The following is a 25,316-nucleotide window of genomic DNA, read 5'->3' as shown; positions in this document are numbered from 1 at the left end:
CGGCCTCCCAAAGTGCTGGGATTACAGGCGTGAGCCACTATGCCCAACCCAGCACTGGGTCTTATGGAGATTTCTGCTCATCATTTCTGCATGAGTTAAGTTTTGCTTCTATGTATCTGCCTGTCTGTCTCTCCAATTTGGGGGGCCTTGGTTTGCTCTCTGACCTAATTTCCATGACAGATCTGAGAAGAGATGTTGAGTTTTTTGTTTGTTCAACTTTTTACTAGTTGTTAGGATAAAGTGATGACTATCAAGCTCCTTACATACTGGTTTAGAACCAGAAAGTTTTTCTCTCATTTTTGAAGGACAGTTTTGCTAATTATAGAATTTTCAGTTGACAACTTTGTTCCTCTGCCTACACTCCTTTTGTTTTATCATACTTGCAGTTGATTGAGATTCTTGGATTTGTATATACATGTTTTAAAAATTTAGGAAATTTTTGATCCTTATGTTACCAGAAAGGGGTCCCAATACAGACCCCAAGAGAGGGTTCTTAGATCTTGCACAATAAAGAATTCAGGGCAAGTCCACAGTGCAAAGTAAAAGCAAGTGGTGAAAGGACAGCTACTCCATAGACAGAGTAGGACATTCCTGAAAGTAAGAGGAAGAACACATCCACCCTAGGTACGATGATTGTATATATGGGGAGATGTGCTCTCCTACAAGAGTTTGTGATAAAGGATTAATTTTCTTAATTACCATATTTTGCAAGAATCGATATTATTTTCTTTAAAGCAAAATTAGGAATGCCCTTATTCTCCAGATATTGAGATATCTGGACACTCCCAAGTCTGGGTCTCTTTTAGTAAGCATCATTAATTTGTTCACTTACTTGTAAACATCTAGAAGCTAGGAAGCCTAATTTTCTGAGAATACAGTCCAGCAAGTCTCTGCCTCACTTTCCTAGCCCTCACTCAAAATGGAGTCGCTCTGGTTTGAATGCCTCTGACACTTACGTTGTCAAATAAATCACTGCATCCTTTCTTCTCTTTCTGGAATTTCTTTAATGAATAATTGGTCTACTCAATGGTGACTCTTAAATACCTTAGGCTCTGTTCACTTCTTTTTTTTTTTTCCTTTTTGGTCCTTAGACTCAATAATTTTAAATAATCTTTCATTTTGTTTGCTGCTTCTTTCTTCTGCCTGCTAAAGTCTTCTGTTAAAGCTGTCTCATAAATTTTTCAATTCACTTATTGTATTTTTCATCTCCAGAATTTCTTGTTGGTTCTTTTAAAATAATTTCTGTCTTTTTGTTGCTATTCTCCTTTTATTCATATATTATTTTCTTCACTTTTTAGTTATTTGTCTATGTTTTTCTTTAGCTCCTTGAGCATATTTAAGATAGTTGTTTAAAAGTCTTTGTCTAGTATTTCAAATGTCAATGTTTCTTGAGGGACAGTTTCTACAGCCGTATTTTCTTCTTTAATTGGGCCATGGCTTTCTTGTCTCTTTGAACACCTTGTGATTTGTTATTGTTATTGTGGAAAATGGGGCATTTAGAAAAAAAGGCATTTCCTCTCCCAATGTTTGCAGACTGAGCATGTGTAGGAAAAGCCCTTAAATAATTAGAAGGGCATATTCTTTGACTTGAGATCAGCCTGTTCTGAAGGCTTTCATCTTCTGTGGTCTTGTATCAGACTTCATTTTCCCTGGGCCTGTGTGTGCTTTTATTTATTTTTTCCTTGTGTACACAGCCTTTTAGAAAATGTCTTAATTTCCCTAGGGGTTGTAGCCCTGCTTCTTCTCAGAGTCGTGCATATTCTATTTTATTTCTCTATCTCTAATCTCGTGCTCCAGGCATGTGCAGGTCTATCATGCATCTCACAGCAGCACTCAAGAGCTATGTCTGTTGTCTCCCGTTGGTTTTCACAGCCTGAGATCTGAGCTGTTCTGATCTTTGCTGTCTGACCTATGAGTTAGAAACAACAGAGACTAATCCAACACGGAGCTCCCAGACAGGTTAGAACATTTCAAATAAAGTCTGGTTTACCCTTCCAGTTCCAGGGAAGGAATTGGAAGCTCGGCCATCACTTTCCTAAGGCCATTCTGTGCAGTTCCAGGGATGGGGTGTGGCAAAGCCAAGTAAAAATGCCACACAATTTTCTACCGCTTTGGATGTGGCTCCATTTTGTTTGGATGTTCGTGTGTTTTGTGTAAACCTTGAGCTGTTTTCCATAGTTCCTAAACGTCAGTTTAACCAATTTTTAGTTTTTTCTTTAGTGTTTCCATGGGGGACAAAGTTTTGAAGTTTATCAGTCTGCCATTTTTCTGACATCACTGAGATTAATTTTATGCCCCAGCATATGTTTTTTCTGGGTAAATATTCTTTGTACATTTTTAAAAAATGTGTATCCAATAGTTGGTATTTGGAATTTTCTATACATGTCAATTAGGTCAAGTGGTAATGTTGCTCAAATCTTTTCACTGTTACTGAATTTTTGTCTACTTGCTGTGTCAATTATTGATATAGGGGCATAAAAATATCTGACTAGGCCAGGCGTGGTGGCTCACGCCTGTAATCCCAGCACTTTGTGGGGCTGAGGCGGGTGGATCACCTGAGGTCAGGAGTTCAAGACCAGCCCGGCCAACATAGTGAAACCCCATCTCTATCAAAAATACAAAAAATTAGTTGGGCTTGGTGGTGGGTGCCTGTAATCCCAGCTACTCAGGAGGCTGAGGCAAGAGAATCGCTTGAACCTGGGAGGCGGCGGTTGCGGTGAGCTGATATGGCACCATAGCACTCCAGCCTGGGGAACAAGAGCAAAACTCCATCTCAAAAAAAAAATCTATAATTGTGGAAAGAAAAATGTTTATTTTTCTTATAATCTTTATATTTTGCTTCATGTATTTTGAATGTACATGATTTGTTATATAAACATTTAGGTTTTTTATTCCTCTTGACAAATTGACCCTTTCATTATTTTGAAATGACTTTATCTCTAGTAATACCCATTCAACAGAAATTTACATTATGTGAATCTACTGTAGTCACTCCAGATTTCTTTGAACTAGTGTTTCGTATATATTTTTTCATCTTTTTACTTGTGTCTTTGCATTTAAACTATTTTTTTTTGTAGGCAGAATACTGTTAGCTTTTGCTTTTTTTGAATCTAATCTGTCCATATTAGAGTTTTTGGGCAGTTGATATTTAATGTGACTATTGATATGGTTAGATTTAAGTTTATTTTCTTAAAACGGATTTTCATTTGTTCCCTCTGTGCTTTGTTATTTATTCTCTTTTTTAGCCCTTTTTAAAGGATAATTGAGAATTTCTTTGAGAATTTCATCTTATCTCTTTGATTGGCTTATCAGCCTTTACTCTTTGTTGGCATATTTTAGTGGTTGGTTTAGGGTTTGCAGCATATATTTTTAACTTTTCACAGTGTATATTCAAGTTATATTATATTACTTCACATATAAAATGTTTCAATAGCAAACTTCCATTTTTCTCCTCACAGGCATTGTGCCATCACTACCATAAATTTGACTTCTACATGTGTTATAAACCTCATGCTATATTGTTTACTGTTACTTAAACAATTATATTTTAAAAATACTTAAATAATAAGAAAAACATTCCAGAATTTTATTCATGTAGTTACCATGTCCAGTGTTCCACAGTCCTTTGTATGCATTTATATTTCCATCTAGTATCAGTTTTTCAATTTTCTTCTGCCTAAAAACTTTCTTTAACATTTATTGTAAAGTTTGTGGGGCTGAGGCGTGTGGTTCACCTGAGGTCAGGAGTTCGAGACCAGCCCGGCCAACATAGTGAAACCCCATCTCTACCAAAAATACAAAAAATTAGTTGGGCTTGGTGGTGGGTGCCTGTAATCCCAGCTACTCAGGAGGCTGAGGCAAGAGAATCGCTTGAACCTGGGAGGCAGAGGTTGCAGTGAGCCGATATCGCACCATAGCACTCCAGCCTGGGGAACAAGAGCAAAACTCTGTCTCAAAAAAAAAAAAAAAAATCTATAATTGTGGAAAGAAAAATGTTTATTTTTCTTATAATATTTATATTTTGCTTCATGTATTTTGAATGTACATGATTTGTTGGAGATGAATTATTTGAGGCTTTCTATGTCTGAAAAATGTCTTTCTTTTCTTTTCTATTCTTTTTTTTTTGAGACGGAGTCTCACTCTGTTGCCCAGGCTGGAGTGCAGTGGCGAGATCTCGGTTCACTGCAAGCTCCGCCTCCTGGGTTCACACCATTCTCCTGCCTCAGCCTCCAAGGTAGCTGGGACTACAGGTGCCTGCCACCACGCCCGGCTAATTTTTTGTATTTTTAGTAGAGATAGGGTTTCACCGTGTTAGCTAAGATGGTCTCGATCTCCTGACCTCGTGATCCACCCGCCTCGGCCTCCCAAAGTGCTGGGATTACAGGCGTGAGCCACCGCACCCAGCCTATTTTCATTTTTTAATGTTATTTTCACTATGTCTAGAATTTTAAGCAGAAATATTCTTACTTTAAGTACTTAAATAAAATTTCTAGTTATACTGATGATTAGATTTTTAAAAAATATTTCTTCACATGTACTTTGAAGTTTTTAATTTCTGTTCATACAATGCTGCCATTATAATGGCACTTAAATATCACTACAACCCAAGCATTTTTCTGAGTGTCCAATACGTATCCATTCACTTAATATTCACAGGAAGATTTGGAGGCATGTCCTGTTATTACCCCTACTTAAGAGGCCAAGAGAGTACTTGCCCAGAGTTGCTCAGTTAGTAAACCATGTTCCGTAGGTGAATAAAATTTTGCCTTTGCAAACTTTAAATGTTGAAAGATAGGTTTAAAGGGTGATTATTGTTATTATTTTTTAACTTTTATTTTAGGCTCAGGGGTACATGTGCAGATTTGTTAGGTAAATTACACGTCATGGGGGTTTGGTGTACAGATGATTTTGCTACCCCGGTAGTGAGCACAGTACTAGTTAGGTAGTTTCTCAGTTGTTGCTGTCTTCCCTCCCTTTACCCCTAAGTAGGCCCCAGTGCCTGTTGTTCCGTTCTTTGTGTCCATATGTACTTGATCAATGTTTTGCTCCCACTCATAAGTGAGAACATGCGGCATTTGGTTTCCTGTTCCTGTGTTTGTTTGCTTTGTATAATGGTCTCCAGCTCCATCCATGTTGCTGCAAAGGACATGACCCTGTTCTTTTTTATGATTATGTAGTATCCTGTGGTGTGGTGTATATGCACGACATTTTCTTTTTATTTATTTATTTTTTTTTGAGACAGAGTCTCACTGTGTCCCCTAGGCTGGAGTGCAGTGGCGCGATCTCGGCTCACTGCAAGCTCCGCCTCCCGGGTTCACGCCTTTCTCCTGCCTCAGCCTTCCGAGTAGCTGGGAGTACAAGAGCCCACCACCACTCCCGGCTAATTTTTTGTATTTTAAATTGAGACGGGGTTTCACCGTGTTAGCCAAGATGGTCCCGATCTCCTGACCTTGTGATCCACCCGCCTCTGCCTCCCGGAGTGCTGGGATTACAGGCGTGAGCCACCGTGCCGGGCCTATGCACCACATTTTCTTTATCCAGTCTGCCATTGATGGGCATTTAGGTTGATTCCATGTCTTTGCTACTGTGAATAGTGCTGCATGAACATACACATGCCTAGGTCTTTACGGTAGAATGTTTTGCATTCCTTTGGGTATATACCCAGTAATGAAATTGCTGGGTCGAATAGTAATTCTGTTTTGAGTTCTTTGAGAAATCACCAAACTGCTTTTGACAGTGGCTGAACTAATTTACATGTCCACCACTAGTGTGTAAGCATTCAAAATGGTGACTTTTTGCTTGTTTGTTTTTGAGACGGAGTCTCACTCGGCCACCCAGACTGGAGTGCAGTGGTGCGATCTCGGCTCACTGCAACCCCTGCCTCCTGGGTTCAAGTGATTCTCATGCCCCAGCCTCCCAAGGAGCTGGGATTACAGGCATGCACCACCATGCATGGCTAATTTTTGTATTTTTTGTGGAGATGGGGTTTCACCATGTTGGCCAGTCTGGTCTGGAACTCCTAACCTCAAGTGATCCTCTCGCCTTGGCCTCCCAAAATGCCAGCATTACAGGCATGAGCCACCACACGCAGCCTCAAAAGTGTGATTTTTTAAAGAGGAAATAAAATACATCAAAATTAACTTATATCTGAAAAAAAGAAACTTAATAGACCAGTGCTTTGATATTTGATTCAACTTGAGCTTTCATAAGAAAACTTCAGGGCTCCCTAAAATGGCTTTTTATAGGATTAGTACAATTGGCTGAATTTTTGTTTAAGGGTAAAATTTGCCCAAGAATGTAGAGCTTAAAAATTTATTTGCTGGCCGGGTGTGGAGGCTCACGCCTGTAATCCCAGCACTTTGGAAGGCGGAGGTGGATGGATCACGACGTCAGGAGATCGAGACCATCCTGGCTACGGTGAAACCCTGTCTCTACTAAAAATACGAAAAATTAGCCGGGCGTGGTGGCGGGCGCCTGTAGTCCCAGCTACTCGGGAGGCTGAGGCAGGAGAAAGGCGTGAACCCGGGAGGCGGAGCTTGCAGTGAGCAGAGATCGTGCCACTGCGCTCCAGCCTGGGCGACACAGTGAAACTACGTCTCAAAAAAAAAAAAAAAAAAGAAAAGAAAAGAACAAATCACACGAAACAAAAAAAATAGCAGTCCTTACATGAATTTAATGACAACTACACTTAGGTGTTTATGAGAGAACATTAAAATTTCATAAATTTACATTGAAAGCTTAAGAAAATAAACATACGGGCACAAAACGCTTTGAACCATGAAGAGTCCACTTTATTCAATATTTATGTGGAAATTGTTCTGGCATAACTTCATTCTACACTGCTACAACAGGAAACTATAGGAACATGAGGACAAAATGCCAACATTTAACCATAGCCTTTCCTGGGAAACACAGTATGTTTAAATAGCCTTTAGAGAAAAAGAGGAGTCTATTTAATTTATGGAATGAAAAGAAATGTGACCACAAAGCATTTTGTAGTCGTGGTTATCAGTCTTTGAAAAAGTTCTTAATAGGATTTGGGTTTATTTTAATTAGTGAAAATAAAATATGAATAATTTATTGAACTCAGTATATTATAGCAGTGGGAACTTTTCATGAATTATCTCAAATAATTTTCACAAGCTAATCAAAAACGATATAATTCTGTTTATTATGAAAAATGGGATTCAAGGTTTCGAGAGAACTTTAGTGTCTTGCTATTGTTTCTAAAGTCTCCCTCCAGACCATCTCATTTCTCTGAGTCACAGACTTTCCTAAATATCAAGTGCAACCAAATATGTTACCACTTCAGGGTCATTTTTGTTTGTTAGTTTTCTCCCTTTCTCTCTCTTTTTTTGTATTCTTATACCCGGCAGCAGTTTCTGTGAAAATTTGGACCAGAAGATGCATAACAAGTTGTTCTGCAGAAGTTCTTATCTGATATTCTTAGGGAGCTATCCTGCATGTAATCTTCATTTTTTTTCTCTACCATCACGTAGGCATACTCAGTGTAGACTACCACAATCCTGGATACCTCTCTGCTTAGATTTACAATCTCTGCTTAGATTTGCCGCTGCAGAAAGTGTAGTAGTTGCACTACCTATGTAAAAAAGACTGCCTTCTAACTGCGTACTTATTTCTAGCTTCTAGATTGCACATTTACAGTGTTTGCAAAAGCAATAACTATTCTTACCAGTAGGAGATGAATTACACACTCCTTCTATAATAAGAGTTATCTACCTTCTGGTCAAAGTGCTTCCTTAAGGCACTTTGAAGCTCATCTGCTGGCAGGCATGAAGCATGCTGTTCCCCCGAGACTTCATGAACTGGATCTATTCAAGGAAAAACAGTCTCTGCCTGATTATATTCAGAAATTCAGGCTTGCCATGAGGCTGTTTAGTGTTCTGAAACACAAATGCTGGCAAATCTAAAAATTCTCCCAAACACGTATCTACCAATTTTTGCTCCTTAAATAGGAACAGTATTTTCTCATATCCTTAGATTAGCTGAGTTAAAAAGATGCCCCAAACATAGAGTCCCATTATTTTAAGCTTGAAGTTTTATAATTATAGCTTTATCCTTGCCCCATGAGAGAGGCATTCTCTAGCAGTCCATTCAAGCAAGGATCGGTTTTCAGTTTAGATAAAACTACAAAGTGAATAAATTCACTTCTGGCATTTAATTAATGCCTTTCTTTACTCTCTCCTACCCCTGCACTCCACCCCTTACGGTACTTGCCTCCTCTCGTTCTCCACATCTCCAACCCAAATCCAGATGACTTCTGCTATATTAAAGTTTCCTTTCAGGAAAAGATCTGAAATCCGTAAGCGGTTTCATACTAAATATTAGCACACTTCAATGGTAGAACATTGATTTGCTGAAGTCTGGGGTTGATTTCCTAGTCCTTAAAATCACATTCTAACTGTGACTACCTGTTCTTTCTGTAAGTTTAACATAGATTTAGGGTGAGACTTTTTATATAAATGAAAACATTTGGGAGAATGTTTTCTTTCATATATGAGCACATATGGTATTTTATGTATTAGTGTTAATGTTCCTTATCAAACATGTAATCAGAGGCGCTCTATAAAATCAATTTCAATAAAACAGTTAGGCAATTTTTAATGGAATAGCCATTGATTATAATTTTCTCCTCTTCTAACTTTTAAATTCTTCCCAATTAGCCAGTGATAAGAAACTGGAAAGAAAATTTCAACTTGTTTACCATTTATTCACTTGTTTTTTTTAACCTACTGTAGTTTGGAAGGATAAGATTTTAGGCTAGCTTATTGATTTCACAAAAAAATTTATAAGAATATTTCCCTTTGTATTTGAGCTCAACTTAATTCCCAATTGGCCCTGAAATGTACGAATTATTTTTCTGAAATATTGATGGATGTCAGAAGGCCACAAAAGTGAGACGTCATCTTTTTTGCTCTAAGAGAACATCAATCTTTCTATTTCTGTGAAAAATAAGGAAAGGTAAGTGAACTCTGGTGATTTCCTGATGTTGAAGTTAATAAAAAGCCCCATTCAAAACTACAATATTCAGCACAATTAATCTTTCCTGTTAATATAAATAGAAGAAAGAGTAAACTATTTGACTTCAAAGCTCTGGTTTAATTTCTAGCAAGTACAAGTACAATTACTTCACTTCATAATTTAAAAAATACAAGCTTTAGATTTCTATTCTAAGCCATTACTTTGTAAATCATTCATTAAAGAACATGAATGCACAAAACAAAAATAAACTTTTTTTTGATTTGATAAGTGTCAGTGTTCTAGGATGTGCTGGCCATTCTTTGTGGAGGTCCTCAGAACCACCCTCTATTCTTCCAGCCCCAGTGTCACCCTTCCTGCCCGAATGTCACCCTGCTCCCCTCCCGGCTGACTTCCAGTTGGTTTTGGCTAATGAGAGACACCCACAGAAACAGGAAGTTTTCAGAAATTAGAGCTCAAAAAGTTTCTTCCCTACTCACTCCTGTTTCCAGGCTCTGACAACAACTTTTTTTACTTCTATGACTACAGCTCCTGCCAGACCTTTGTGTTCCCCGGCTGCTGCTTTCTGGGGATCTGGCAACAACCGTTCCTCCCTCTGCCCCTCTGCTGTAGGTGGTAAAGGCTTTCTGCTAGTGCTTGTCTTTGGGTGCCACAACGTCACTTGGTGGGTCCCTTCACTTTTCTTTACAGCCTGTTCCTTTAAACTATCTGAGCGAATCATGCTTTCTTTCTGGGCCTTGACTAATGCAGTAGTGCATTTTAAAAATCTGATTAATATCACATTGCATTGCTTAGAAAAAAATCATAAGAAAAATAATTCTTTGAGAAGTAGCATATTTGTGAAAGCAGATCTATTTAGGAATTAAAATGCTATTAGATTGGCAGCCAAATGTTATATTTTTGTATTCTCACTCTATTTTCTAGAACTGAAAACTAAGTTCTAGCTTAGACTGGAATGCACACGGTATACTACAAAGAGAGACAATAAAATTGCAGGATGAGAGTATCAAGTACAAGGTAAAACCTTATTGAAACAAAATAAGCACAACTCTATGTACAGGTTGTATGTGTTTATATATAAGAGCCAAGGCCGGGTGTGATGGCTCATGCCTGTAATCTCAAGACTTTGGGAGACCAAGGCGGGTGGATCACTTGAGCTCAGGAAGTTCGAGACCAGCCTGGGCAACATGGAAAAACCTTGTCCCTACCAAAAATACAACAACTTAGCCGGGTGTGGTGGCACTCACCTGTTGTCCCAGCTTCTCAGGAAGCTGAAGCACAAGAATTGCTTGAACTTGGGAGGCAGAGGTTGCAGTGAGCGAAGATCACACCACTACTGCACTCCACTCCAGTCTAGGCGACAGAGGGAGACTCTGTCTCAAAAAAAAAAAAAAAAAAAGAAGAAGAAGAAGAAGAACCAAAACAAGGATACAGAAAGATACATACCAGCCTGTCAGCCTGTTATGTATCATTGGTTACCTCAGTGGGGTTGGGGTGATGGTAGTGGCAATTATTAACATTTTCTTTATACAATTCTTTTAAAAATGTTCCTTTTGTAATTCAAAATATTCAAGAATAAATTTCAAAAAAGTCTATCTTAACAAACATTTACATTCTTATAATCAAGAAGCTAGTCATCAAACACACCTCAGTATCATCATTTGTTCCAATATAAATATACTCACTTCCTAAATATGTGCTATTACAAAGTAGATCTTATTCCCTTCTTATTCTGGTTGAATCATGCAACCATTATCCAGATTGAAATAAAAAATATAATTGTATTTATTATCCATGTTAAGGTTAAACAGAAGGTAAGTAAGAAGTTTCAAAGTTTAAATTGCATTATCATGGAAAGTAGGGAAGAAAGGAAATAAAGCGGCAACACATAAAACATTTATATTTGTGATATTTAATATTTTTTCTAGGACATCCAGTGTTCTAGTTACATCAGCCACCTCGAATTCATGCCTTCATTTGTTCAGTAAGTGTGTAGTGTGTGATGATTGTGACGGAGCCTCACTACTCTTAGTCTGCAAGGTTCATTGCTAGCATTATCACCACAGCAAGTGTCTATGCTGATTTAAATAATAACCATGTAGCAGCAATTATAGCCACATAAAATGCATTTCAAGACACACATTTATGTCTAAGGACTTCAAGTCCCCTAACCAAGAAACTTAAGTAGAATAAACCTAAATAAGTTTTAAGTCAAAAGCAGGGTAATCAAAACAACAATTACAAGCTTCCTGTCTTAGAAGAAAATGCTGATGCTTATTGGCTTAACCATATAAAATACGTTTTATATACACGTTTACTAGACACGAACAATTTGGAACAAATTTTGAGTGTACCTATAAGTGTGTAAAATGTATATTTTATGTATTGGGAATAATATTCATAAATATATTCCTCCAATGTTGTAAAAAATGCATTCACCCTCACTACACTAGTGATTTTACAGTTTAATGAAGCCATTTTTTTTTTAAATTGCAAGTGTCTACCACCGTAGAAGTTTCTTGGCCTTTCTGCATTAAGCCTAACACTTTGAACACCCAAGTTCACTTTTCTTTTTTTTTTTTGTCTTGAGACAGAGTCTTGCTCTGTCGCCAAGCTGGAGTGCAGGGCGCAATGTCGGCTTGCTGCAACCTCTGCCTCCTGGGTTCAAGCGATTCTCCTGCCTCAGCCTCCCCAGTAGCTGGGACTACAGGCACGCGCCACCACGCCCAGCTAATTTTTTGTATTTTAATAGAGACGGGGTTTCACCATGTTGGCCAGGATTATCTCCATCTCCTGACCTCTTGGCCTCCTCGGCCTCCCAAAGTGCTGAGATTACAGGCATGAGCCACCGCACCCGGCCAAGTTCACATTTTTAAAGATTCCATCTGATGCCTGACAAATTGGTATAATAATAGACTGACATTTGTTGTTTTACTCTAGGTCCAATTTAGAAAATGATTTCCATTTTCTCTCTGCCTGTCTCACTGAAGGCAACTGTTCTGTCAATCAAAACTTTAGATTTGTAATTTTTTCTGTGATAAAAGAGGTGCTATTTACAGAGTTCTTGTGCAAAAGTAGTTTAAGTGAACCCAATTAATAATTCAAGAATGACTTTGTAAGATTCTTCATCTATTAGTATTACATTTGAATTCATTTTAATGAAAAAGCCTTTCAAAGTTGTCTTTCCAAAGGGAAGATTAATAAACTATTTCTTCGAGATACCATCTAAAAAAGTTAGTATCTTTCTTTCTTTTTTCTTTTTTGGAACCTCGCGGTGGTGGTAATGTGAGTGAGTTTGTCAATCTTTGCCCGTACTGTGAATTTCAGAAGCAGAGGAGGAGAAAAAGAGAAAGACTCCCCCGCCTCCCGCCTCCCCGTCTAGCACACAGCAGGCGCGCAAGGAGTGCAGTGTTAGCTGCTGCTGGACCGAGCTCCTCATCCTACACTTGCAGGGGTTGCTCCTTTGGACAGAAAGCTGGAATAAAATGTAAATTTTAGACTTCCACCAAGGCCAGGACTAGGGTGAAGGGACTAACGCACTAGTCTCAGGAGCAACTGTTAAGTAACGCTAATCCTGAATGAATGAAATAGTTTTAAAATGGAATGTAATCGCAAAGAAAAAAAAAACCCATGATAGACAAAATATTAAAACTTTAAATAAAGGCTTGCACTCGCACAGCCCGGACTCACTGGCCTCTCCCTGCTCCTGGCCCGGTTTCCCAGCTTGGTTCTCTACAAGTCAGACTTCCTAGCAAAATCAAAGCGTGCGCGCGTCTGCCCGAGTACACGCCACAGAGTTATTTCTGCCCCATCTTCCCTATTTGAACTCAAACAGGACAGGATTTTCCCGGGTGCAGCCCCTGCGTTGAGTGAATAGCGGAGTGATAAAGCCTGGCGTTCTCCACCTGCAGGCGGAGGCTGACGGCGCGGTCTTTGGCGCGAGTCCGTGCACCGCGGCCGCCCCGCCCCGGTGGGAGGGAGAGACGGAGGAAGCTGCCGGTGTAGCGGGAGGAGAGGGCCCGGCGGAGCTGGGGCGTCCCTCCCGCTCGCTTCTTGACTCGCGTTGCTGCCGGCCGCCTCCCGCGCCTCGTGTCCGGGACGCGCCTGAACCTGCCGCCTCCGTGCCTGGGGCGGTGCCGCGCGGTCCCGAGCGCTCCAGAAAGCTGCGGCGCGAGTCCGCGGGGCCCACCTCGGAGACGCAGCTGGGGCCGGGCGCGGCTTGGCGGGAGGGTCTGCAGCGCGGAGGGAGGCTGCCAGTGCGTGAGGAAGAGAGCGAGAGACTGGAAAGGGGAGAGAGAGCAGCGTCGGAGCCGCGCAGGGGACGGGAGTGAGAGCAGCAGCAACGCAGAGCGGCCGTCGCCGTGCCCGGGTCTCAGGGCGCCTGGCTGAAGTGAGCATGGCTTCAGTGGCCTGGGCGGTCCTCAAGGTGCTGCTGCTTCTCCCCACTCAGACTTGGAGCCCCGTAGGAGCAGGAAATCCACGTAAGTACAGCAAATGGTTTAAAACTTGCGCTAGGCTGTCTGGAAAACTTTGTATTTTTTATTATCGGTAGTATTTGGAAGTGGATTTGCAGAACATGCTCCTAAACATAAAGAACCTTAAAAAAATATTGAATTGCAACCCGAAAAAGACGATTTTGTTTACAATAGACTTTGCTCTTATGGGGAGTCTAAGATATACCATGCATGTTTTGACTTTTTAATCGATGTACTTGTATATTCATTGAGAAAGTGGACGTTTCTGTAAAACCTGAAAAGAGCATCTTAATAAGAGATTAGCCTGCAAATGCTGTTATTTATTCCTTTTTAGGATTGTAATATTTTGTAGGAATTAAGTCTAACGGAAAAAACTGGCAGACATTACATCATACTGCATCAACTTAGATGTTAGCAGCTTACAGTTTTGCCGACCTTGGCAGCTTCAGAGTTAAGATGCTAATTAACTTCCATGCACTATAGGGACAGAGCGCCCGTAGGCGAAACTAAATTTAAGAACCCCAAATTAATAACCTGCCGTAACTACTAAGGGAATAACACTTGAACACCCGTTAGGGGCTTCGTTTCTCATAGTCCCGCTCGCCTCTTGACTCGCATAGTAAAGTCAAGAGAAAATAGTGGAAAGTTCCTGCTTGAAGACAAAACTCAGCCAGTCATTTAGGTGATCTTGAAAATGATTCCTCTCTGGATGCTAATATTTTACATTATTTAATTTGCCATCGGGTTCCCTGTTTTTTATTTTCCTTAATTTGGTAAACATCTAGGAAGCCTTTATTTCTAGAATGGGCCATGATTCTAATATAATGATGATATTCCAGACAGTTAAGCAAAACGTAATGTGCCCATATTTTATCACACATAAAAATGTTTACACAACGTTACACATTTTTTTTTCGGCTTGGAGTAAATATCAGGGAGTTGTCTTTCTTTCTTGATTAATCAAACCATGAGATTAGAGTTTTTTAAATGTCTTCCTCCTCCTTCTCGAATCACTTTTATTTTTCTTTCAGTGGCATCTCCCCGCTGTCAGCCTCAGCCCTCTCCTACCAAAATCTCTTTTGAAATAAGTTCCAATAAATGCTAGTGGCCATGTTTGGAAGTTTAGATTATTGCAGGATAACCAAGGGTAGCTTTCAGCAGTTCTCCTAAGCTGTCATGAAAAGTTTGCCGTAGCTCAGTGCTGTTCTACCCGCGGGCTCAAGGCTGGGTTCTTCACACACAGGGCACGCACATGGGTTCATGCACTCACTGTGCATCTGATTCAGTTGCGCCTCAGTTAATCCTACACTTGGTGTGCCCCTCCAAAAAACATGCTCCAGACTCCTTTGGTCAAATGCTGTACCGTGTTTCAGATTCAACTTTAATCGGCTTTTGTGAGAAGGCTTTGTTAATAAAACGTTGTTACTTAAATCAAATCAAAATCTTTGCGTCTTGTAATCTAAACTGCTGTTTGGCTTAAATAAATACATAAATTGAATTACTTATAGAAAGGCATGCTAGAGTAATTGACCAATCAACTGGCAAAATACAACAACAAAATAAGTCACTAGAGGTCACTCTTACTATTGAATAAACAGGGCTTCAAAAAGACCTTCCTTGAGAAAAGCAAAGCAATGAAATCTGAGTGAGACCCTGGCACCACCTTTCCTGTTTTTGTTGCATAGTTGTGATTACTTTTTATTCTCAGGATTAGTTGTGTTGATAGTTATTTTGCTTGGAATCCAGTGGAAGGATTACGAAGCCCATAGAAATTAAGCTCTTCTCGTTTACAGTGAACGTTCTTCTTGGAGGAGGGGAGGGTAGGGACAGATGTTCCAAACGGACTCAGCACCAGACGGGACTCTCGCCAGTTGCTGAGTGACACGTAGAATTTCAGTACTACTACTGTGGGAGTTTTCAGTCTTTCGTTGATGAAACTTAGTATCCTCATATCTAATAAATTTTACTAATTTTAAATTACCTTTTAGATCAAGTAATTCTTCCAGATAAAACTATGTAACTATAATAATTATACCAACTTGAATACCAAGAAGAAAGTCAGTAAGGACATCTAAAACTTTCCTTCTCATGTAGACACCATGAGTTGCTCACGTTATTCACAGCTGGTTTTCCAGAAGCACATTGGCCACCCACGAAGGCAGCCTGTTGATGATGGCATGAAATGGCTCTTCATGAGAAGAGCTCTCTAGGCCTGGCACGGTGGCTTGTGTCTGTAATCCCAGCACTTTGGGAGGCCGAGGTGGGTGGATCATCTGAGGTCAGGAGTTCGAGACCAGCTTGGCCACCATGGTGAAACCCTGACTCTACTGAAAATACAAAAAATTAGCTGGGCGCGGTGGCAGGCAGCTGTAATCGCAGCTACTCAGGAGGCTGAGGCAGGAGAATCACTTGAACCTGGGAGGTGGAGGTTGCAGTGAGCCAAGATCGCTCCATAGCACTCCAGCCTGGGCAACAAGAGCAAAATGCAAAACTCCGTCTCAAAAAAAAAAAAAAAAAAACAACTCTCTAAACATTTGGCATTTTAGGGATTATGTTCAGTTTATCTGAATGTTATTTGACCTGACAAATACATGGGAAAACTTTGTTAGGAGGATTCTGCATGAGGGGAAATATTTTCCTAACTTCAGTGCCCATAGATTTGCTCTTTGTTTGTTTGTTTAGACTATTTTGAATCATCCTGCATATGCTTCATCTTTTTGAAGATAAAATATCCAGAAAGTACTGCATTCTTTGCATTTTGAGGTAGTTACTGTTAATATAAAAGCAATAAATGTGTCACCTGTTTTTCCACTGAACTTTTCAGTGGAAGTGGGTATAAAATTCTGGGGACAGGCCCTCAGAGTCTTGCATTTTCCTTATGTTGTTTTATCTGTTTATCCTTCACCAAAGGACAGGAACAAAGACTTGAACACATTTCTTCGTGTTAAAATCATCCTTGTGACTCTGCCGTTTCTTTCTGAACACGAAGACATTGTGGTGTGGGAGAAGGGGTATGGGGAGAATCTGACTTCCATTGTAGCTTAGATTAATCAATATTTGTGCCTCATAATAAGAGTTGGATTAGTCACAGTTTATCTAAGAGTTCTTTTCTCACTCTATCAATTTGTCTCCCTGCCTGAGAGTGAGTGAAAGGTCACTGATTGCTCTCATCGAGTCCCTGAAAACAACAGGAAGCATCAAGAGAAGGATTGAACTCTGGGCACTGATCCCAGGGATACACAAATGGCTGGGCAGATTTTGCAGAAATTCCTGTAATTGGTAAAAAGCTGAGTAACAGCCTTTGATGTAACTTTTCAGTGGGTTAATTTATTCATTACTTAGCCTAAAACACTTAATTTTAATTGCCTCAATTTTTTCCCCTAAATGGTTAGGTTTTTCAAGTTCACCAGCCAGCCTGGGGAAAGAAGGGTAAGCCTGCTATAGAGTATGTGTGGGTTAGTTAGGAAACTCATTTATGATGTGAAATGTGTCAGGAAAGAGATCTCACAGAGTATAGGAATAATTATTTTTGCAGATGTTTCCTTTTGGACCTTTTAGTAATACCATTTCAAGAGAGATTCTGCAGCTGAGTAACAGACTCTTAATTTTAGTGTCAAATGGTACCCTATAAAAAATGGAGTTCAGGCCGGGCGCGGTGGCTCACACCTGTAATCCCAGCACTTTGGGAGGCCGAGGCGGGTGGATCACTTGAGGTCAGGAGTTCAAAACCAGCCTGGCCAAAATGGTGAAACCCTGTCTCTACTAGAAATACAAAAAAATTAGCCGGGCATGGTGGCAGGTGCCTGTTATCTCAGCTACTTGGGAGGCTGAGGCAGGAGAATTGCTTGAACCTGGGAGGCGGACATTGCAGTGAGTCAAGATCGTGCCACTGCACTCCAGCCTGGGTGACAGAGTGAGACTCTGTCTCAAAAAAAAAAAAAAAAAAAAAATTCAGTTCAGTTGCCTTTATTCATTTTCACCAAACTCTACACAAACAGTACGGAGCATAAGTAGCCCATGGAAAAGATAATCAATTCCAAGACATTGGTTAGATCCTGAAAAAAAAAAATCAAATTACTTGGCATTCTTCTTCCTCTTCCTCTCCCCTTCTCTTTTTGAACAGTTCAGTCTAAGGTCATTCAGTTCAGCTTAGGCATCCATGCTGGGTAGTGGGGAGGCCCAGGACCATGGCACAGCATTCAGAAACCAGCAAAGTCATTCAGTTCAGCTTAGGCATCCATGCTGGGTAGTGGGGAGGCCCAGGACCATGGCACAGCATTCAGAAACCAGCAAAGTCATTCAGTTCAGCTTAGGCATCCATGCTGGGTAGTGGGGAGGCCCAGGACCATGGCACAGCATTCAGAAACCAGCAAAGTCATTCAGTTCAGCTTAGGCATCCATGCTGGGTAGTGGGGAGGCCCAGGACCATGGCACAGCATTCAGAAACCAGCAAAGTCATTCAGTTCAGCTTAGGCATCCATGCTGGGTAGTGGGGAGGCCCAGGACCATGGCGGAGCATTCAGAAACCAGCAGGGTAAGGAAAGCATCCACAGTGTAGCAAGGGTGGGGGGACCTGGAGAGACAGGAGACAGCACTGGTGGTGACCTATAGCAAGTTGTCAGACGTTGAGTGGAGTGAGGAAGGAGGCATTCCAGATTAACAGAGACTAAGAAAGCAAAGGCAACTAAATACTATTCTGCATTAAATGCTTATGTTATAAGGGACATGATTGGGAATTGGTGAAACTTGAGCAAGATTGAGGATTAAATATTGGAACTTTATCCATGATGACTGTGATGATCATATTATGGTTATATAGGAGAACATCTTCGTTGTAGCAAATGTACATTGAAGTATTCAGGGGTGATACAGCATATTAGCATAGTTCTTCCACATTTTCTGTAAATTTGTTTCAAAGTCAAATGGTTACTTTAAAAAACCATTCACAATTGTGTTTAAAGGAAACATGGACCAATAGAAAAACTCAGAATAAGTAAATGTAGTTAAATTGATGCATTTTACCTAAGAGATGTAGATTAAAAATAAAGAAGCTGAAAAAAAAGTTATGAGAAACAACAGTTCACTTATGTATGTCTCTAAATCAAATTAGCCTGGATTTCTGAATGACAAAGATGTAATTGGCACTGGGATTGTTCCCCATTCTTTTTGGGAAGCTTATTGCCTAGGACATCTGTATCAGTCTTCAAAGTACTTTTTAAAGCTTGGATATCTGAATGAACCCGTCAGACTGACTGTTATCTGGTCTTCTGCAATGGGCTTCTGCACCTTTGACGAGACTCTTAGCTGAAAGGTTGCTTGCCCCTAGGCCTGGTTGCTCCACGTTGTAAGAGCATTTGCAAACACTTGGTTGTACATGATTGTGCACTTGTCAAGTCTGCTCTGTCACTGTAGAAAAAATATTCCTTTTCTACTTGACATATAAAGCATGGAATTGTTTGTTTTAAATGTCTTTTGTCAAGGATTTCATATATCTGCTTGATGTGTTGTGATACTGTATAAAAGACGTGTGAAATTCATTATTTACTATGATAGCCTTAACAGGCCTACAGTAAATCTAGTTTTCTAAAAAATGGAGTATATGCTCAGCTTGGTTAAAATTTTATAATGAAATGACTACTCTGGTAATAAAAATTTTAAAATATCATAAAGTGGGGGGTAAAAATGATACTGCATATGTTCCAGTTAGTGAACATTTTTGTTGTACTAATACGAAGAGTGATTGAAACCTAAAAACTTTTGAGATTTTAAAATAGCTTTAACCTAATAACTACAGGACTATAATTCAAGTAGCATACCTACTTAATAAGGCAGCAATTAAAATTATTGCTAAGAATTAAATTACCAAGAAGACATGGTCTAATATGTATTGCCTGGGCTGTGGTTTGAATTACTTTTGATTAAGTATAATCACATTTTTTGAGAGTATAAAAACAGAGGATGTTACTTGCTTCTAATTCACAGATGTGTTTATGAACCATTGGCAATTAAAGCATTTGCAATTGAGGCCTTAAGAAAATTTTAGGTTAAAATCAACATATTGAGTTATGCCTTATAACTCAGTATATGCTTATACCTTTTATACTTTACAAAGTTTTGAATATATATGTATGTATAATATTATATTTTTTCCAGGAAATATATGTATTTATTATTATTATTATTATACTTTAAGTTTTAGGGTACATGTGCACAATGTGCAGGTTAGTTACATATGTATACATGTGCCATGCTGGTGTACTGCACCCATTAACTCGTCATTTAGCATTAGGTATATCTCCTAATGCTATCCCTCCCCCCTCCCCCACCCCACAACAGTCCCCAGAGTGTGATGTTCCCCTTTTTCCAGGAAATATATAACTTGTAGTTCCTTGACTTAATTCGTAACTAAATCCCATGGAAAAAAGTGTATTGAATGTTATTGTTTCTTAGGCAAATGTAGAGTTAGGGAAATGATATACATACATATTGAGAATCTTTTAGAAGGCTTAGACTTGGTAGCTCAAATCTTCTACAGCCTTGAGCTTCAACTTTCTGGCCGGTTCAAGAGATCTCCTCACTGTCCTTTCAATGTAAAGTCAATGTTTATGGAACTCTAGACCGAAATGGAAGGATTTCTTTGGAAACTGAGCAAATAATTGAATTACTCCTTGACTTGATGGAGTGATTTGATCTAAAATATTACTTATCAGTTTTAGATATCTATTCAATCAGAGCTGCCTCCATATATGCAAATGATAATTTGTCTTGGATTTTTAGATATCTTAGCCCTCAGACAAGCTGATAGAGTTTAAGTTGAACCTGGTGTTTTAGGGACAGTTGAATTGTTGGGGTACTCAGGAAAACAGTCACATTTTTCTATAAGTATGTATTTATTTGGCTGGAATGTGGGTGAGGAAGAAGTTATAAGTGAATTAAAAAAACACTGTCTCAATGTCACATGTTAAAATAGAGAAAATTACAGGCAGAACTAAGTGAGTTTACGATTGCTGCCACTGGGAGCAGAGAGAATTTGCAGCTTACATTTATAACAGAAGGAGGGCTTTAAAATATGATATTATGCCTACTCTGATACAGCTAACCTCCTCCACCTGCCTGCCACACATATACACATATATGCTTACCCTCAAATTATGAAAGAAGGGTGTCTCTCAGACATCCTATATTTAAACCAGCTTCTAACAGATCCCTGGAGTCTAGTCTTTTTGAACACAGCAGTGAAGATAAGGAATGGGGAAGGGGCTTTGATTTCAAAACCACTAGATATAATAGATTCCTAATTTAATTTTGAAGACAAATCAATTATTAACACAAATACGAAGAGAACAGTATTTTAAACAAAGCCGCTGTTGTGGCAGATAAACTTTTAAGGTGTCTCCCAATTGGGTTTCCTATTTTAGATGACTTTTTGAAGAATATATCTCTGTAATAGAAATATGTTTGATGATTCTCAACTTTAGGAACTTCACATTTGCTATAATTAAGATATTTATGAATTTATTGTAAGAAGATTGGTAGAAAAAGTAATGCAACATCAAATGAGAAAATAAATATCTACATAATATTATATAGCTGTTCAAATACAGCGTTTATGATTCTTGTGCTAATTTGAACTGCTGTACAACACCAGGAGAAAAGTCCACAGCTGTGTTACGAAAGCTCTTATAAGCTTATGAAATTTTATAGCACAGGCTGTCACCGAACCTACAATTTACAAACATTTGTAGAAGTTAGGAAAGTTTTGGGTTCCTCAATAGAAAATGATGTTGCTTAGCTTTAAGAAAGCAACTAATTTATCTCTTTTTATTCTCGTCCATTAACAATTAAAGGAACCCAAATGGTCTTTTAAAATTATAATAAAACTAAGCTAGTAAAATATCACATAGATTTTGAGATACTGGGAATAACTATATAAAATAATAATTTCCTATTCTTCATATATAAAAATAAGCTTAACATGCTTATCAGTACATCTTGAACTATAAGAGATTTATTTCAGCAGTGTTGCCAAAGGGCAAGCAATGCCTGCTGCCCATAGGAAACTTTGAATTCCCTAAGCTCAGGGCTCCTCACTTGTCATGTAACCCACTGCATGTGCACACATCCATCTGTGTCCATCCATGTTCCCCCAGAGGACTTGGAGGCAAGGAAATTGATGCATATATGCCGATGCTCATATTGTTTGCTATGCTGTAAGTAATACAGTCCTTTGCTTTGACCCAGGAATCTTCTGCCACAACCATGAAACAAACTGGCAGGCTCATTTGTTAGCTTGCAAGTAGGGTAAAATCTCCCCTCACGGTTCTTCACAGTGTACTTGGCTGTGCAATGGTCGTCGTCTTCATGAATATAATTATAACATGACATAAGAAATAGTGAGAAGATCTTACCTATAGATAAGCAAACATTGCAATATAAAAATAGCATATGTCATTTCATAAATCACAGTTGACACATTCTAGAGAAGAGATTGGGCAGCCTTCCTTTTTTGGATGTCACTGTTGATTCTACTGTCCCCATTTCTTCCTCTCTTTTTTGGGTTATGAGGAAGAATTGCTGTGACAAAGCTCATCTTCTGGGTGGCCAGGGTGATTGTCAATTTGTTTTGTTTTTGGCAGGCTAGGCAGATGTCCTCTACCTCCTTCTTTGTGCCATGTGATATTCATCCCTTTGATTTTCCTATTGCGTTTTATTTGGTATTTTAGAATACTGCCCACATTCCATTCTGGAAAGTCCACTGTCCCAGCCAGAGTTTTCTTAGAAAGCTGAGCCTGTGATGGGCATTTGTGCAGGTAGCCTCTTTTAGAAAGTGAGCTCATAGAAGAGGGAAGAATGGAATAGAGAAGAAAAATCCACCAAAAGGGGGCATCATTGAGCTGGTCACTTCTGTGAGCAACTGGGGCGTGAACTCCCTGGGAAGCTCTCAGGAAGCCGATAGAATGTGTTTCACAGCTGTGCCAGTGAGAGACAGCAGGGGGAATGCATTTATCCCGAGTCCTGTCCAGGGATTCAGCACTGCCCTCGGGGCACTAACTCCTGGCTCTAAGGAGAGGAATATGAACGAATGGGTCGTGACTGGGTTTCTGCAGGCATCGCAGAGGCCAAGAGACAAAGAAGGAACTCAAACACTGAACTTCTTAGGAATAACTTCCTAAGAACGCTTAGGAAGGTGCTGCCACATTACACTCTGAGGAGCCTGTTAGCCCAGCACTGGCCAGAGTAAAAGGACAGCCAAGAAGTCTGAGGCAGGGCAGTTGATAACCACAGGGCACCTGTCTACAGAATGAGTCCATGGATTTATTCATGTTAAGGAAGCAAGTTTTGCCTTCATGCTGCATTTCACTGTTATATTTTTCAATATTAAATTCAAACTCCCAGGAAAAGCACACCAGCATCTTCGGTTTTTCTGAGTTACTAATTCCCTTCCCTATTTGTCCTGTCCCCATGGTACTGTCTTTCCTCACCCGGGCATGTAACTTTTTTTCCTATCACCATGTCTTTGTATATATATATATTTTTTTTCCTGAAAAATCCACAATACCTTTTCCCTAATTTCTCTTGGAATACTACAGACCAAACTGTATGATGCCTTTCCTGACCACACTTCCTCACTTTCATTACTCTTTTAATGGAAAATCTATTATAGGTACCTTTATGGGCCTCTCTTATTACACTGGGCTTATTGTATTGCAGTAGCTTTTGAGTATATCACTGTCACATGACTGTGATATAATTGAGAGGTATTTTGTATCCTCAGCACCTAGCATCATGCCCAGAATGTGATCAGTAGTCAATATCTATAGAATGTGAATAAATGGGTGGCTAGCTCAGATTGATGGAAACACAGGGACTGATGAGACTGAAGTAATGGGTCAGCAGAGTTACAGCATTCAAGGTAGTATTATAAAAATAAAGCTGAAAAGCCAACTTTGACCTAAAAGCCCCTTTACTTTTACAGTTGGCATTTTGAATTCAAATACAGGTGTTTATCACCTACAACTATCATTTACCATTTAATTAGACTCAAACTCCATTCCAACCTGTCAAAGTAATAGAGACCCAGATTCTCTTTCTTAACCACCACTCCCCAGATTTCCTTTATAGCTTCTATATTAGATAAACAGAATCCATAGGATATACATAGGAGATTTAATATAAAGAATTGGCTCATGTGGTTATGGAGCCTGGTAAATCTCATCTACAGGGTGAGCTGACAGGCTGGGGATTCAAGGAGAGTTGATGTTCTGTTTGAAGGCCGACAGGCAAGGCTGCTGCAGATGAATTTTAGAGAATTCTCTCTTTTTTGGTGGTGGTAGGGGGTCAGTCTTTTTGTTCTATCCAGGCCTTCAGCTGATTGGATGAGGCCCACCCACATATGGAGGGCAGGGTGTTTTTCTTGACTAATTAAATTATTAATCTCCCAAAACACCCTTGCAGAAACATCCAAAATGATGTTTGACCAAATATCTGGGACCTCCGGCCTAGTCAAACTGACACATAAAATTACCCATCACATCATCCATACTTTTGATTAATCAAATTGCTTTTACAAGGAGACAGCTAATAAGTCAGCAAACAAACCGAATGCCAGTGCTAAAGCTGCACTTTTCAGCCTGTTGGTCAGGCATTTCCTCTCCCAGGATCGCCTCATGTTTCAGACCTCTGCAGCACCTCAGAGGTCACCTCCTTCCTTTTAGTGCTTCCACCCAGAACTTCTCTCATTATTCTGTGAAATATGTGTTGAGACTAGACGACAAACTTGTTTCGAATTTGTAAAGAAAAGAACATTTTCTTATATCTCCGTCACTCATCGTGGGCTGCAATCCCTTCTTGCCAGCATTTGTTTTGTATTTTACCATCTGAAGAGTTCTCTTTTCAGGTGGTGGGAACCTAAGAAAAGTTGTCTTTCTATTTTCTTATCCTTATGAGCTTTGTCAAAAGAGTGCAGCTTCTTCTGGTTTTTCTTACGAATGTACAAAATATCTCTTTGATTGCATTTTGCAATTTTTGCAAGTCTCATTTTTTTCTGGGCTTTAGCTCACTTCGCTTTATATTGTCCCCTGTTAAGTTGTATTAATGTTCCTTTTCATTATAAATATATATATATTTTTTCTGATATGGAGTCTTGCTCTGTCACCCAGGCTGGAGTGCAGGGGTGCGATCTCGGCCCACTGCAACCTCCACCTCCCGTGTTCAAGCAATTCTCCTGCCTCAGCCTACCAAGTAGTTGGGATTACAGATGCCCACTACCAGGACCAGCTAATTTTTGTACTTTCACTATAGATGGGGTTTCACCATGTTGGCCAGGCTGGTGTCAAACTCCTGACTTCGTGATCTGCCCACCTTGGCCTCCCGAAATGCTGAGATTACAAGCGTGAGCCACCACGCCCAGTCTCATTGTAAATATTCTTTCCTTGGTTACTTTGCCCATTTCTCTCTTCTTCCGTGGAACATTTTTTTTCTGGATTTCATTTGGGTAGCTTTTCACATTTGATGAACGATGTTGTCCTCAATCATAACAACAGTGTCTCTTTGTATAGTGGTTGCTCAGAGGTCTACGAGGTAGTATTATGTAACATTTCCCATTGTGTTCTAAATACTCTTATCTTTTTAAGTTAAAAAAGTGAAGTTGAAACTGCCTCTAAAGTCACACACATAGCTTGAAATAATAGAGTTGAAATTCAGGCATAAAACATATTGCCATGGGATAATGCTTGCTGTTTTCCTAAAGTTTTGAAATTATCTGTTTGAGGTCTCAAATAAACATTTGTCTTTTGACAGGGCTCCTTCCCTGGGCGCAATAAATTCTAAGATGTTCTGGTT

General features: G+C 39.6%; 1 protein-coding gene across 1 annotated transcript in view; it reads left to right on the top strand.

Moving 5' to 3' along the window:
• The first annotated feature begins 12,993 nt into the window (after positions 1-12,993).
• Positions 12,994-25,316, top strand: part of LOC129044583 (contactin-associated protein-like 3) — a 141,982-nt gene continuing 129,659 nt past the window's right edge. The window contains 1 exon segment of the mRNA XM_054502590.2: positions 12,994-13,481. The gene's annotated coding sequence lies outside the window, so the exon portion shown is untranslated.

The sequence above is a fragment of the Pongo pygmaeus genome, chromosome 13 (genome assembly GCF_028885625.2).
Source record: "Pongo pygmaeus isolate AG05252 chromosome 13, NHGRI_mPonPyg2-v2.0_pri, whole genome shotgun sequence".
Taxonomy (NCBI): Eukaryota; Metazoa; Chordata; class Mammalia; order Primates; family Hominidae; genus Pongo; species Pongo pygmaeus.
Note: the sequence above shows the minus strand (reverse complement) of the source record. Positions and strands in the feature narration are given on the sequence as shown.